We start from the raw sequence: 4,944 nt of genomic DNA, 5'->3' as shown, positions 1-4,944 counted from the left end.
CTTTTTTTCGAGGCTGTAAAAAAAAAAAAAAAAAAAAAAAAAAAAAAAGCTGCAGTTTTGAAAACCCATGTTCGTGTGGACGGGGCCTTAGAGGAGTCAATTTGCTGAAACGAGATTCACTTACCCCACTTGAGCAAGCTGCCAGATTCATGTTTCTGGAAAATAAGTCCTGACAGTCACGTCAAAAGAGGAGCTGCCATCACCTCCAGCACCCCCCATCGCCTCCAGCACTCCCGCCTCCAACTCCCTCACCGCTTCCAGTGCCCATTGAATGGGCTAGAGGAACACAAACAAAGCACAACACCCACCCCCCCATTAATACCAGGACTGCAACAACAATTGAGGTTGTCCATTCATTATAGGCGTAAGACAAATCAGACTGCTGTAAACCCTGCTGATCACCGATTGGCAAGAGAGAATAGTCACTACCTGCATCATTGAACTTGCAACACGAGACCTGCTAAAATCAGCACACCGAGGATTGAACAACTTTTTGAACAAGCACACCTTTAAAATACATCTTTGGCCCAGTTTGTGTTACTTCCAATAAGTGTGGTTGTTTCCTTTGCTTTTTAAAACAGTCTCATTAATGAAAGTCTCAATTACTGTACATTTAAAAATCCAAAAGTGGTTTTGGTTTTCAGACAAGTGCATAATTATGATGTCGGTGCATCCCTATTAGAACAAGCAGGTTTACCACCAAGCAGAATGAAACAATCATGGCACATTGGTGAAATACCAGTCAAATGCGCAAATCATTTAATAGGTTTAACAATGTCTTTCCTAATAGGCATGTCAGCAATGGATGCGAATCCAGATAAGTTCAACCAGCGATTGCATCGGAAGAAAGTCAAACACCTGGGACTGTAAAATAATCGTTTTTGACATGTTGCATGTAACGCAAAAACGTTTGGTACGCCACATAATAGCTTTGTCCAATTAATCCATCTGCAGAACTCATTCTAAAGAATAACCTTGATGTCAAATCAACTCCAACAAGAACTTATTGAACTGCACATGGATACCGCTTCAGCGCTCAAACATCTTCCTGGCTCCATGATCCAGACGCTCTGATCAACAGCGCTGAGGCCACACAGGGATTCTTCTTGAGCGGAGACTGTCAAAACATTTCCCTCACTAGGAACAGCTGTAGGTGGAGAAAACTGCAGAGACACCTGGAACGAGAACAAGCTCAAGCTGAAGGACATGTTGCCACGTCCCACATAAAGTAAAGAGCTAGATTACCACATACCCGGTTTTGGAAACACATTTCAGTGTCAAAATCCACACTAGCAGCAACTACGTTCTCACTGGGCAGAAAACAGAAGGCCAGAATCTGCACTACTGGAGCCATATCAAGACCGACAGACAGCTCAAATGACACTGTGCCACTTAGTGCATTTAAAGCCCTCACTTGGACCTTCTGAAATCCATGCAGAACAATCACGCCTCTGGACAGGACCTGACAGAAAACAAAGATGGACTGGTGCATTTAAAAGGTGCCCCCCAAAAAAAAGGGTCATCAAAACCAGCGTCCACTCACCATATAGATGTCAGCACTGTAGTCACCAGTTTCTCCAACAAAAGAATACTGGATTGTCACTGGATACTTGGCACCACATTTCAGTGGCTGCTCAAGCTTCTCTATAGTCAGTTTACTAAACATTGGGTTGTTGGGAGTAGCAGTTTGGAAAAGCGGCACAGTCCTCAGAGCCATACTGAAGTAGGGCGATTTATAACCATAAAAATCCCGTGAAGTTGCACTTGCCTGAGGAACAAATTAATAGAATTGTTTTTGCAAGAGAAGTCATTTAAAAAAAAAACAAGGATTTAGTCAAATCATACCAACAGATTCAGATCAGTTTTAGGGAAATCAGCAGTGTTCAGGGAGAAAGCGGCCAGTCCATTCATGTTTGTAGTCAGATTCAGCAGCAGTTTGTTGGGCCATTGGCGACCATCCAGGAGATAGACTGCCTTGCATTCAATTGGAGTCCCATTGAAATAAGATGCGGAGATCTGTTGGGAAAAATAAAGGTTAGGAAAAGAAACCAATGAGATCTGTCTAAGAGATGAACCTTTACTCACCTTTCCATTCATCATTGATCCATAGTTAAAAATCTGGGAGGTCCAAAAACGAGACCATGCCAACTTGAAACGTAACGGACACAGTTTTGGATTCAGAAACAAAGGCTTTAAATTAGGACCGCAGTCATCAAAACTAACTGTTGCACATCATATGTGGTGACTTACCATACTTTTTCCACTTCAAAAACCTGTGAGATCATCCGGTCATCAATAAAAGCCCTCAGTGTGTACATCCCGACCTGAGCCTCAGGGTGTAACTGGTGAGAAAGCTCCAATATCCACCCCGTTGAGGAAACATCTGTCCACTGACCAATCCGGTTATTAAGATGGTCCTATTTGGAGGGAAAAACTTGGAATAAGAAACTGCAAGCCTAAAGTAAAAGTAAAAACACCAAGAACATGCAGAGGTAAACCAGTGTTGTATCATTCCAAAGACTTGGTCCAGAACAAGTTCTCACCTCCACCACCACTAGACTGTACTGTAAAGACAAACAGTAACATTAGGCATTTAAAAAAAAAAGTACTTAAAAAAAAACCTACAAGACTAGCAGATCAGGCTTTACCATTTGATCAAGAGGAACAAATTTCGGATCCATGGTCACAACCCTGAAGTTCACTGCAGAAGGGAAACATAACTCACATCCATTACTAATGCATTTGTACACGTCGAAAGACCACTACACTACAAGTTCTGATCACTTCTAATTCATACAAGGTTCATTTGTAGCTCACCCGTTTGTCCTGGATTGTAGATGGGTTTGTCTGTTTGGATGAAGGTCAAAGGCAGGTAACGTCTGAACATGACTTTCCTCTCTTCGGTCATTTTGAAGAACTTCCCTTGAAGTACCACCCTCAGTTTCTGCACTAATTCTCCATCTACTTCAGGAGCCTGTAGAGAAACACATGGTTAATACACGGGGGAGGAAGGAAGGAAAAAAAATAAAAATTAAGAGCTCCACATGTGCCACACAGTAACGGACCTGGAAACTAAAACAGCGGTGAAACGCTGTTGAAGATCTCTGCTGCACAAGCGGTGTTGTCAGGTTTTTGTCATCAACCAGAAAGACGGTCATTGTAAGACTCTCATTGGGTTTTAAAAGACTTGCACACAATTTGGCATCAGAGCGGGACTCGATCACTGCAGAAAACGTCACCAAGAAGGATCTGTGGAAACATCAGACAGACCTCTAGTATTAGAAAATAAAAATCATAAGTCAGATCAACACACATTCATGCAGGTGTATAATCACAGAGGTAGTTTCCATAATAAAGGGACTAAAAACAAACTTTGAGGAATCATGTTAAAACAGAAGGACTTTTATTTTTCCACTTTTAACCCATTTACTCATGGTCCTGATGTCAGTCCATCAACAGCAAAGAGAAAAAGGACTATAAATGAGCCCTTTCCAAACACAAAACTCCTTCATAGCCATGAAGAGTGATCACCCAAGACTACAAACAAATCAAATGCCTCTTTCAGAAAACCTGCAGAACTTCACCAAGCCTACAGCTCTTCACTGCTCTACAGCCACTCCCAATCAGCTGCACAGATGGCAGCGATATTTAAACACTCTTAATTGGAGGAATTCATTGAGCTCGTTAATGTCAATAATTAACCTCCAGCTAGTGATGGTAGAAACGAACCTTTTCAAAGCTTCGACTCAATTGAATCAATTGCTTCGCAAAATGATTCACTGTTTCGAAGCGCTTGAAACACCACACGCTGCGACTCCTGCTGGTCAAAACTGTGTAAATGCAACAAAGGCTCAGGCTAAAACATGCATAAAAACTGCTTTTCACAAACCCAATGCAAATGCTTTTTTGAAAGTATAATACAGTACCGCCGCTCCCTATACGCAGAGTACGCAGTTTGGGTAGGGCACCAACTCCCAGGGGGGTAGCAGTTGCTAAAAAAAAAAATATTTTGTTCTATATTAATATTAACATATACATACATATACAGTACATAAATAAAAAAATAAATACAAACATATATTAACATAATTTTTTAAGGGAGCTATTCATGAATTGACATTTGCTTCATTTCTTAATCCCTTTTTTTTTTTTTGGTAAATCAAAATGTTCAACACATGTAACACTTTGTGTCCTAAGAACAACAGTTACAATTTTCACTTAAAATCTACTTTTATCACATAATTTACTTGTCTGAATGTTTGCCAGTGTGAATATATATATATGTATGTATGTATATATGTCCGGCGCCGAGATAAGAAAAAGAAAAAAACCCAAGATGAAGCCCGTGCATCACGTTTAGGTACGTTCATAATCCTGTGAAACTTTTTTGGATGTTGACGTTAATAACGTGTTTTAATGTCGGTAATAATATCACCGCCGCATCTGCCTTAATATTCCCTCAGAGTTTCCATGTTCCCTTACAAAAATGAACCACAATTTTACAACGAAAAACAAAAAACATGGTTCTTGTAGCAGTAATGCAATCAAAATAATGAAATACCATTAAATATGAAGTGTCTGTATAATATATGTGTTTTAAAATAATTATTGTTAATTTGCAGGGCTTGTTTTCTTTGTTTTATGGAGAGCTTAAACAGGCCAGGGGGGTATTCCAAAAAGCAGGTTATGTGACATACCCAGCTATGTTTGAGGATAAGTGAGCGGATAACCTCAGCTTTCGGTTCCAACATCGGAGGTAACTTTCAGGGTATGTAAGTAACCATAGCAACTTGCTCTCTGAAGATAACCTGCTCCGGCGCAGGTTATGTTCCAGGGTTTGTTCACTTCAGCGCTATCAGCGCACGTGTGATCTACTGATGAGCCTTCAGTGGGCGTGACAGATAGCGCACAACATTATATAATATTACAATATGTAATATTGCC

General features: G+C 40.5%; 1 pseudogene; it reads right to left on the bottom strand.

The window, feature by feature from the left end:
* The window catches only part of LOC107701964 (alpha-2-macroglobulin-like), a 39,522-nt pseudogene that overhangs the window by 4,996 nt on the left and 29,582 nt on the right, over positions 1 to 4,944 (bottom strand).

This window comes from Sinocyclocheilus anshuiensis, unplaced genomic scaffold (genome assembly GCF_001515605.1).
Source record: "Sinocyclocheilus anshuiensis isolate Anshui unplaced genomic scaffold, SAMN03320099.WGS_v1.1 scaffold526, whole genome shotgun sequence".
Lineage (NCBI taxonomy): Eukaryota > Metazoa > Chordata > Actinopteri > Cypriniformes > Cyprinidae > Sinocyclocheilus > Sinocyclocheilus anshuiensis.
This window is presented reverse-complemented; position numbering and strand designations above follow the sequence as displayed.